We start from the raw sequence: 11318 nt of genomic DNA on the forward strand, positions 1-11318 counted from the left end.
AGATGGAAAATCGAAAGTTGAGAAATTTAATGGGCAGAACTTTCAGTGGTGGAAGATGCAGATCGAGGATTGCCTTTATCAGAAAGATCTATATCTTCCGTTGGGCAAGAAGCCGGAAGAGATGAAGGCTGAAAATTGGAAGATTTTGGACAGAAAGGCGTTGGCTACGGTGAGGTTATCTCTCACGTCACAGGTGGCCTTCAATATCTCCAAAGAAACCACAACCGCTGGAGTCATGGAAACCCTAGCTAAGTTATACGAAAAACTCTCTGCGTCAAATAAAGTTTTCCTCATGAAAAAGTTATTTAATATGACGATGTCTGATAACGTTTATGTAGCCGATTATTTAAATGAGTTTAATATGATTATTGGTCAATTACAATCTGTTGATTTGACTTTTGATTATGAAGTTGTGGCTTTGTTGTTCTTGTGTTATTTGCCAGAAAGTTGTAATAACTTGGTTATGGCTGTAAGTAATACAATCACAGGAAACTCGGTATTCAACGATGTTGTCAGTTGTATACTGAGTGATGAGATGCGGAGAAAAAGTTTAGATGTCTCTTCCGGCACTATTCTGTCGGTTGAAACAAGGGGGCAGGCAACAACAGAGAGGAAGTACTTCGAAGGGCAAAAAGTCACAATCCATAGGTAGATCAAAGTCAATTGGAAAAGGAAAAACGGAAGGAAAAATCAAAGAAAAATGCTGGAATTGCGGCAAGACTGGACACATGATGGAAGATTGCTGGAACAAGAAGAACAAAGATAAAAAAGGTCAGCAGAATAATGATGACGAAGCAAACATGGTGTCTACGAATGATGAGGTATATGGTGATTTGTGTTTATCTGCATCAGTAGATGTAAAATCTGAAGTTTTGTTCATAGATTCTGCTGCTTCCTTTCATTGTACTTCTCATAAGCATTATTTTCATGATTATGTTCATGGTGATTATGGACATGTAACTGTGGGAAACGGAAAAGAATGTAAGATTGTAGGAAAAGGTACAATTTTGTTAAAATTGTCTAATGGTGGCCACTTCAAGTTGGAAGGGGCATGCCATGTTCCCGACTTAAAGAAGAATCTCATCTCAACAAGTAAACTGGACAGTGAATGGTATTTTGTTGGTTTCGGTAATGGTCAATGGAAGATTACAAAAGGGTCATTGGTAGTGGCCAAGGATAATCTGGTTGGTACTTTGTACATGTTTACTGGCACTAATGATTATGTTGCTTCATTAGCTTCCACAGATGGGAACACTACACTTTGGCATCACAGGCTTGGGCATTTGAGTGAGACTAGTATGTAGAACCTACACTCAAGAAATCTGTTACATGGTTTGAAGGGGGTGGATTTTGAGTTCTGTGAAGATTGTGTGTATGGAAAGCAGAAGAGAGTTAGCTTTCTGAAAGGAGGGAACAAGAAGAAAACAGAAAGGTTGGAACTGGTACATTCAGATGTTTGTGGACCAACTCAGGTAAACTCTTTCGATGGAAAATCTTACTTTGTTTCGTTTATAGATGTGTAGACACCCCCATTTTGCTCTGCTTTGATCAACAAAGAAATTAGGGTTTCGCTGTCAATTTTTCAGTATTTTCCATTCCCGTGTTCGTCCCTTACGCTTTCTCAAATCTTTCTGGTCATTCCTGCAATGTTCTGATTTTTTTTTTTCCGTTGAGTATTGAGAAGGGTTATTCATGAGAATCCGAGCAAAAGAGAATGTGGGACCCGCTGGTGTGGGACCCGTTTGTGTGGGACCCGCTGGTGTGGGACCTGCTAGTGTGGGACCTGCTAGTGTGGGACCCGTTTGTGTGGGACCCGCTGATGTGGGACCCGTTTGTGTGGGACCCGCTGATGTGGGACCCGCTTGTGTAGGGCCCGCTGATGTGGGGCCCGCTTGTGCGGAACCCACAAAGTGGGACTCACCATTAGCATGACTTAACTTTCTCTACCATTTCCACTAACTTCATTTTTCCCTTTAAAATAACACCATTATCTCCATTACCATTATATATTCCATTATCCCCACCACCATTATCTCCATTACCATTATATATTCCATTATCCCCACCACCATTCCCACCATTACCATTATATATTCCATTATCCCCACCACCATTCCCACCATTACCATTATATATTCCATTATTCCCACCACCATTCCCACCATTACCATTATATATTCCATTATTCCCACCACCATTCCCACCATTACCATTATATATTCCATTATTCTCCACCACACCCACCATTCTCATTTTTTATTTCCACCTCTCCACTAAGTTTTTCACTATATAAAGAGAGGTGATGAGAGGAAGAAAGGAGGAGAAAAACAACACATTGTTTTTGGATAGTTTTCTCTTTCTCTCCCTCAATATCTCCCTCCCTCAATATCTCTCACTCTCACACTATCATTATCTACTTTCTCTCCTTATTTGTTTCTCCCCATCTCTCTCCCTTGTTCCATATAAAAAAAAATATAAAAGAAAATAAAACAAAGAAAAAGAGAAAGAAAGCGGAAGCGGATCAAGCGGCGGTGCGATTTTCGAATTTTTCGGCTCTCGGATTCGACGAGGATTTCGATCACAGGTAGGTACTTAATTTTTAGATTTTTCTAGAATTATTTGGTATATTTGCATGATTTTTAGTATTTAATTGAATTTAGTTGAAAATTAAATATGTATGCTCAAAATCATGATCTCCATGAGTGTTTCGAAAATAAAATATATACTAAATGAATTCCAAAATTAATGAAATATCGTGGGAAACTAATATGATACCAGTACATTCTACCATGAAATTTTGAGAATTTGTAGAATTTGTTTGGTATATTATTTTATGCTTTCTTTGAAATTTACCAGCTTTTGAAGGAATTGTTACTGACATCAGATCACAACTAAAATTCTTAAAATTTTTACAGTAGTCTTCAATCTCACATTTCTAGTTACTGTAAAAGTTTCAAGTGATTTGGATCTGTTTTCATATGGGATGTAGGGTTAATTCATAATCTGGTCTGAAAATTAAAAAATCTGAAACTGATAGTAAATGGTTTCCAAAATTCATGAAAATTTCTCAGTATGTTATTTTTACTTATATCTTATTACTGTAGAAATTTCATTGAATTTAGATTCATATTTCTAGTGGTTTCTGTGTTATTTGTGCAATCTGGTCAATCAATTGTTAAATCGAAATTAAATATGAGCTTAATGTAAAAATCTGTAAAACTCTTCCCGTAAGCTACATTTCATCATATCTTGCTGCTGTAGAAATTTCAACTCATTTCGAATTTGTTTGCAATAATTTCACTTGTAAAATCACTCATATGCTTAAAATTGATAAAATCCATTGAAAATTCGAAATTAATTAAAAATCATTGTGAAAATTTCCAAAGAACCTTAAATTTTGTCACATGTTCACTCCTTAATCCATTGAAACAGAAATTTTAGGATCTTTAGATTTTCCTGGAAAAATGGCCAGTGCATCCATAATCGTATCCCAATTGCAACCGATCTTTGACAATTTGAATACTTAAGCTATAGCATGTTGTTGGCTCCGAGGTTACTGTCCACGGAAATCCTGAGATATGCCAGGCAATAAGATGTTATAACCTAAGTATTAAATTGCGCAAGGAAAGAACGCACGATTCCCTTCCTTGGATGCTATTCTGGGCCGAAATTGGTGAACCCTAGAACCATTGGTAATCCTCAAGTGTCCATAAATCGAAAATCCATGAAATCTGAAATTAATTAACTTCAAGAATTTGAATTGATTTGTCTCGAGTCTTTCGGAACCATTGGATTATGGTTTCCAATCTAAGAACCATTAGAGCCCAATTTAGGAACACTAGTGTTGTGTCGTGTCCTAAATTTTAGGGAGTCCTAGAGTTAGGAGTCCAGCCTCATCACGGACGCTTGCTATGTATAGCAACCGTACCATAGGTCTAGTTACACTAGTCACCCAATCTTTCCTTAAGACAAGCCTAGTAAACTAGGATGTAGGCAAACCTGCATTAGTCTAAGGGACAACTTGCATTCAGATAAGAATCATATAGCATCTTAGATGAAATCCTAAGATAATAAAATCCTCAACTTGAATTAAATAATTCCTCTTAAAACTGTTGAAACAGTCAAATCTGTCTAAGTCGGTGTCCTAGTTGAGTTAGGCATATGTAGCTTAGCTTAGGTGCACCGAACTACGTCGACTCTGATCCCAGTAAGGCTTGGGTACGTAGGCAGCTTGGATGTCTGATGGCATACCACCCGCGAGTCGGCACCACAAACAAATTGTGGTGTTTTGTATATTAATTTTCTTGTAAATACTTAATCAAATCACTTAGGGTTTTCCATGAAATTAGAATTCTAGGAGAACTTTCACTTAGAATGAATCCAGACAAATTAATAAATCAAGATACACATCTAGGATTCACATTGAAATTAGATTCTAGGATGCATGTCACTTAGTTCGCACATTAACATAGAGTTGAATGAGCCATTTAAAATAAATTTAAAAGAATTAGCTTTTGGAATCGAAGACCGATTATCGGACAAGAATGGTGCATGTGGTGGATAACTCCCCATACCTTCCATTCTCGTAACCAGGTAGCGAGTCTAGATTTCTGGTTAATTATGGGTCCTAGATCCCACATCTAGGTGGCGACTCTGTCAGTCTCTTTCGTGTGGAATTCGGATTGCTTTAGTGATCCCAAGTTCACAGGAAAGACGAATCAATAATAAAATGCACACGCCAATCGCGTGGGTACGAGAGACCAAGAGAGAGTGCATGGCGGCTCGCGCCCCACCCCTCTCGCGGGATCATGTCCCACAAGATGATGCAAGTAAAAAAACATGGGTTTTTGCAATTAAAAATAAATCTGATGTGTTTGATGTTTTCAATAAGTGGAAAGCTCTTGTAGAAACTGAAACAGGAAACAAAGTCAAATGTCTTAAGACGGACAATGGCAGAGAGTATGATGATGGAAGCTTTAAGAGCTATTGTTCACTTAATGGAATCAGAAGATTGGAAACAGTTCCAAGGACACCACAACAAAATGGGGTTGCAGAGAGAATGAATAGAACCATCCTGGAGCGTGCGAGGAGCATGAGGATTCATTCAGGGTTACCTCAACAGTTTTGGGCAGCAGTAGTTAACACTGCAGTTTTTCTGATAAATTGGAGTCCATCTAGCGCATTAGATGGAGGGATTCCAGAGTAGGTTTGAACAGGGAAACAGGTAAATTACTTTTTTCTGAGAACTTTTGGTTGCATTGCTTATGCCCATGTTGATAAAGAAAATAGGAAGAAACTTGATCCTAAGTCTATTAAATGTACATTTGTTGGATATGATGGTGATGCTTTTGGTTATCGTTTATGGGATTATGAACATAAGAAAATCATCAGGAGTAGAGATGTTATATTCAATGAGAATCACATGTACAAAGATAGACAACGGGAAAGTAGAAAAGATGAATCAGAGTTTTTAGAACTTGATGAAATTTCAGGTGGGGTCAGACCTAGTGTGCAAGAAATTCCAGAAAGTTCAGATGATGATTTTGGAAATTCAGATGTTGAGTCTACAAGCAGTTATGGTGATAATCTTCAAGTGCAGGAACCAGACACTCCTGTTCTTAGAAGATCTTCAAGACAGATTAAACCTCCTGTAAGGTATTCTCATGCTTTAAATTATGTCTTGTATACTGATTCGGGTGAGCCAGAATGTTTTCAGGAAGCAATGCAAGATGATTCCATAATAAAGTGGGAGCAAGCCATGAATGAGGAGATGGCCTCATTGAAACAAAACAAAACTTGGGATTTGGTGAAGCTGCCAGCTGGAAAGAAAGCATTGTACAACAAATGGGTATACAGGGTGAAAGATGAAATCAGGGGAACGAAGAGGTACAAAAGAAGGCTTGTGGTAAAAGGGTTTGCACAAAAGAAAGGTATTGACTTCAAAGAAATATTTTCTCCCATTGTTAAAATGACTTCAATTCGTATTTTGTTGAGTATCGTGGCTGTAGAAAATTTACATCTTGAGCAAGTAGATGTTAAAACTGCTTTTCTCCATGGTGATTTAGAAGAAGTGATTTACATGCATCAACCTAAAGGCTTTGAAGTCAAGGGAAAGGAGAATCTGGTTTGCAAATTAAATAGGAGTTTGTATGGCCTCAAACAAGCTCCAAGGCAGTGGTACTTGAAATTTGACAAGTTTATGTAGGTTTCAAATTTTACTAGATGTCAGTCTGATCACTGTGTTTATTTTCAAAGATCTGAAAATGGAGATTTCATAATTCTTGCATTGTATGTAGATGATATGCTTGTTGCAGGATCAAATATGCAAAGAATTAATGAACTCAAGAAGAATCTTTCAAAAGCCTTTGACATGAAAGATTTGGGTGAGGCGAAGCAAATTCTTGGCATGCAGATAAGGAGAGACAGAAAGCAGTAGAAACTGTGGTTATCTCAAGAAGCTTATGTCGAGAAAGTATTAAAGAGGTTCAACATGGATAAGGCGAAGCCAGTAGCTACTCCATTGGCAGGTCACTTTAAATTTTCAAAGGATCTGTGTCCGTCAACAAAGGAAGAAAAAGAGAACATGGCAAAAGTGCCATATTCTTCAGCAGTCGGAAGTTTAATGTATGCAATGGTAAGCACGAGACCGGACATCGCACATGCAGTGGGAGTTGTCAGCAGGTATATGCAGAACCCAGGAAAAGAGCATTGAAAGGCAGTTCAGTGGATACTCAGATTTCTCAGAGGTACATCCAATTATTGCTTATGCTTTTGGGGATCCGACACAGATGTGCAAGGATATGTTGACTCAAATCATTCAGGTGATAGAGACAGAGGAAGAAGCACCACGGGATATGTTTTCACTGTAGGTGGAACAGCAGTTAGCTGGATTTCAAATTTACAAAAGGTGGTTGCTCTCTCATCAACAGAAGCAGAATATGTTGCTATTACTGAGGCTAGTAAAGAGATGATTTGGCTTCAAAGATTTATGGAAGAGTTGGGTAGAAAGCAAGAGAACAACATACTGTGGAGCGACAGTCAAAGTGCTATTCATCTAGCAAGGAACTTAGCATTTCATTCGAGGACGAAGCATATTCAGTTGAGGTATCACTTCATTCGGTCGGTTTTGGAGGATGGACAACTGAAGCTTGACAAGATTGATGGCAACAAAAATCCTGTAGATATGTTGACAAAGGTGATTGACAGGGAAAAGTTGGGCCTTTGCTCAACTTTGATTGATCTTTATGTATGATTGATGGATGCGAGAGCTATAAGTCATGAGGAGTGAAGCTATTTAGTGGAAGTGCAGATATCAATCTTCAAGTGGGAGATTGTTATTGGTGAAGCCTGATTTCAGTCTAATCTGGAAAGTACTGTACACTCTACCCCGACTGCAGTGGTCCTGCTTGCCGCTGAGCGGGGCGGGGCGGGGGGTTGCAGGGGGGCCCCCGACCCGAATTTTTAGGGTATTTTTATACTGGGGGTAGTTTTGTACTTTCATGAATTAGGGTTTTTTCTCTTTATTGTAACGCGTCTTAGAACGCCATATAAAAGGGATGTGATATCAGGAGACGCCCTAGAGAGGTGTGAGGGTTTGTAATCTTTTCTTCATAATAGTGGAATCGTTGGCTTGTCGCTCTGCCGTGGACGTAGCCCATACCAAATTGGTTGGGTGAACCATGTAAATCTGTGTGTTCTATGTGTGATCTTTCATTTTATCTTTGCATCATTATTCTACTGCGTTGTTAATTCCTAACAAATAACTTCTCCTCCAGCGTTAAAATTTGGGTTTCGAGTGTGTCCATCAAGCCAGCCTTCTCTTCTGTCGTATAGAAAATTAACTCTTAAATTAACTGTGCATGAACAATTAAAAATAGAATTAAAAACAAAAAAAAGATTCTTCCTACTAAAATTTTCTTCAATGAAATGAACATCCATCGCCAGATTCCCGATTTGATCTTCCATCTCTGTTTATGAAAAAAGGCCATAAAAAATTTAGTAACAAAATAAAACTAATATAAATAACAATGGAAATTTCATTTACCTCTGATGACATCATCAGATTTCGCTTTTACTTGAATTGCGAGTTCTAAAATTTTGGCCTATGATTCCAAAAATTTTGCCTGTTTTTTTTCTAACTCTGAAATTAGAAACAAGGATCTTGTGAGATCTGATCTCAATCTTAAAATGAATCCAAAAAAAAGGAAAGATTACACGGGAATCCTTATTTTCTACAGTGATGGTTTCAAAGCAGAGGAGCCAAAGATTAAAAAAAAAATAAAGATTCAAAAAACAAAAATCATGCTCATGAAAATCAACAAGACATTTATTCAATTACCAATGGTATTTGCTTCGAGCTGGGCCTATAAATCCAGGTAAGCATCATAACATCCTCCATAGGGATTGGTGGCATGATGTTCAGAAACAAATTTTATGTAGTCTAGAGTGTGAGTCTTGTTGTTTCCAGTCAGCCCACTAATCATCTCTTCGCTTTTACTTGAATTTAGTAACAAAATAAAGGTCTTAGAATGGAAATTACATTTACCTCTGATGACATCATCAGACTTCGCTTTTACTTGAATTGCGAGTTCTAAAATTCTGGCCTGTGATTCCAAAATTTTCACCTTTTTTTTCTAACTCTGAAATTAGATGCTTGGATCTTGTGAGATCTGATCTCATTCTTAAAATGAATCCAAAAAAGGAAAGATTACACAGGAATCCTTATTTTCTATAATGATGGCTTCAAAGCAGAGGAGCCAAAGATAAAAAAGTAAATATTCAAAAAACAAAAATCATGCTCATGAAAATCGACAAGACATTTATTCAATTACCAATGGTATTTGCTTCGTGTTGGGCCTTCAAATCCAGGAAAGCATCGAAACATCCTCCATAGGGATTGGCAGCATGATGTTCAGAAACAAATTTTTGTAGTCTAGAGTGTGAGGCTTGATGTTTCCAGTCAGCCCACTGATCATCTCTTCCAATTTTCTCTGACCCAAGAAAGCTTTGATATTGCCATAAGCTTTTTCAGCAGCCTCATCCCCTACATGAAAGAGCTCTTTCAAAATACAATTAGCATTGCATCCCTTTTTCCATGTTGTGCAAGGATAGCATGCACAATTAAAACTATATAGAATTAAAAACAAAACAAAGTTTCTTCCTACTAAAATTTTCTTCAATGAAATGAACATCCATCCCTAGATTCTTGATTTGATCTTCCATCTCTGTTTATGAAAAAAGGCCATAAAACTTTAGTAACAATATAAAACTAATATAAATAACAATGGAAATTACATTTACCTCTGATGACATCATCAAACTTCGCTTTTACTTGAATTGCGAGTTCTAAAATTCTGGCCTGTGATTCCAAAATTGTTGCCCTTTTTTTTCTAACTCTGAAATTAGAAACTTGGATCTTGTGAGATCTAATCTCATTCTTAAAATGAATCGAAAAAAGGAAAGATTACACGGTCCAGCTGGAAAAAAATTTATGTAGTCTAGAGTGTGAGTCTTGCTGTTTCCAGTTAGCCTGCTGATCATCTCTTCCAATTTGCTTCGACCCAAGAAAGCTTTGATATTGTCATAACCTTTTTCAGCAGCCTCATCCCCTACATGAAAGAGCTCTTTCAAAATACAATTAGCATTGCATCCCTTTTTCCATGTTGTGCAAGGATAGCATGCACAATTAAAAATTGAATTAAAAACAAAAAAAAGCTTCTTCCTACTAAAATTTTCTTCAATGAAATGAACATCCATCCCCAGATTCCCAATTTGATCTTCCATCTCTGTTTATGAAAAAAGGCCATAAAAATTTAGTAACAATATAAAACTAATATAAATAACAATGGAAATTACATTTACCTCTGATGACATCATCAGACTTCGCTTTTACTTGAATTGCGAGCTCTAAAATTCGAGCCTGTGATTCCAAAATTTTCGCCTGTGTTTTTTTCTAACTCTAAAATTAGAAACTTTGATCTTGTGAGATCTGATCTCATTCTTGAAATGAATCCCAAAAAAGGGAAAAAAGGAAAGATTACACGGGAATCCTTATTTTCTATAATGATGGTTTCAAAGCAGATGAGCCAAAGATAAAAAAGTAAAGATTCAAAAAACAAAAATCATGCTCATGAAAATCGACAAGACATTTATTCAATTACCAATGGTATTTGCTTCGTGTTGGGCCTTCAAATCCAGGAAAGCATCGAAACATCCTCCATAGGGATTGGCAGCATGATGTTCAGAAACAAATTTTTGTAGTCTAGAGTGTGAGGCTTGATGTTTCCAGTCAGCCCACTGATCATCTCTTCCAATTTTCTCTGACCCAAGAAAGCTTTGATATTGCCATAAGCTTTTTCAGCAGCCTCATCCCCTACATGAAAGAGCTCTTTCAAAATACAATTAGCATTGCATCCCTTTTTCCATGTTGTGCAAGGATAGCATGCTTTCTTCACTGATTAGGAAGGAAGAAGAAAAAGAGAGGGGGAAATAGGGAGAAGGAAGGAAGAAGAGAAAATATAGGTCTTAGAAAAGTAGTGGGGAAAATAGAGAGGAAAAGTAGCTGGGAGAATGGTAGGAGATGGACTTAAATTTAGATCTGTATTTGAAATTCAAAATTTAAACCATTGGCGGGCAGGTTTTCTTAAATTTATTGGATGTTTTTAAGGAGAGCTACTGTTGGAATACGCATTCTTGAAACGTCCAGTAAAAGACAAAATCAATAGATTCCCTTTTGTTTTGGTAAGTGATATTCCTCCCTCATAATAAAATCGCCCCCCTAAAATTTTGAAATTTCTCAGCTATAAGCTTTATTTTTTAAAGTTTCCCTCCCTAAAATTTCGAAATTTCTCAGCTATAAGCTTTATTTTTTAAAGTTTCCCCCCCTAAATTTTCTCAGCGATAAGTTTGCCCCGCTGAAATTTATTTCTGAGGGATGATTTTTCTTTTTAAAGTCGTATTTGCCGAATCTAATCTAGAATCTCGTAAATGATAAATCGATAATCCCCTCCAAAGTCAAATCTAGAATAGGTGAAATAGGGAACTTTCTTCGATCAGTAACTATTAAAAAAAATAAGAAACCTATTATATTGGTTAAAATTGGAGAGATTTTATATGGCGTCCATATTTTTTATTGGATGATTCAAGTTGTTCAGTTGTGGGTCACAAATCCCATAAAATCATCTCCATAGGATGATCTAGGCATCAAATCTGTAGAGGGACTGGACATTATAGAAACCCCTATAGATAAGAGGGTTATGATTTTGGGGATACTTTGTGGCCCAACAAATGAACGGTGAAAACCATAGGATGATCCAAAC

At 37.1% G+C, this 11318-nt stretch overlaps 1 long non-coding RNA gene across 11 annotated transcripts; it reads right to left on the minus strand.

Moving 5' to 3' along the window:
• Positions 1–7828: 7828 nt before the first annotated feature.
• Positions 7829–10594, minus strand: LOC143847319 (uncharacterized). Of its 11 annotated transcripts, none has more exons than XR_013235006.1 (6): positions 10161–10594; positions 9862–9940; positions 9726–9785; positions 9301–9608; positions 8045–9224; positions 7829–7967 (listed from the first exon to the last, which is right to left on the minus strand). It is a non-coding gene; the product is annotated as an uncharacterized LOC143847319 (long non-coding RNA). The 11 variants fall into 11 exon arrangements; XR_013235003.1 differs by having other exon boundaries at positions 9301–9623; XR_013235004.1 differs by having other exon boundaries at positions 8045–9058; positions 9165–9224; positions 9301–9785.
• Positions 10595–11318: the final 724 nt, after the last annotated feature.

The sequence above is a fragment of the Tasmannia lanceolata genome, unplaced genomic scaffold (assembly GCF_043159265.1).
Source record: "Tasmannia lanceolata isolate RefF3 unplaced genomic scaffold, GAP_Taslan_0.1 ptg000015l, whole genome shotgun sequence".
Lineage (NCBI taxonomy): Eukaryota > Viridiplantae > Streptophyta > Magnoliopsida > Canellales > Winteraceae > Tasmannia > Tasmannia lanceolata.